A 367-nucleotide genomic window follows, 5' to 3' on the forward strand; every position below is an offset into this window, starting at 1 on the left:
GGGTTAGGATTCAACATTGGAATTTGGGGGAACATGAATATTCAGTCTGTAGCACAGGCTTAGCACAGGAAGGGCACAATCAAGGATGGTTATTATTTGAACACGAATTCAACTGAAATTCAAGTAGAGCAATACCAACAACCATATATTTACCCTATAGCTTAAAAAAATTGTTCATTGTCGTTCCCTCATCTACCAGAGGGAATTAAAGCTAGCCTGTTAAGTTGCTTGACGGGACCACCGAATGTCTGAATTGGGAAGCAATGACATTCTCTCCAGTCAACCCTCTCATTTAACACATAGGAAAACGGAGGTCTGGGGAATTTGTGAGACTTGCCTAGAGAAAGACATCTACTTTGGGGCAGAG

This window comes from Diceros bicornis, chromosome 22, assembly GCF_020826845.1.
Source record: "Diceros bicornis minor isolate mBicDic1 chromosome 22, mDicBic1.mat.cur, whole genome shotgun sequence".
NCBI lineage: Eukaryota > Metazoa > Chordata > Mammalia > Perissodactyla > Rhinocerotidae > Diceros > Diceros bicornis.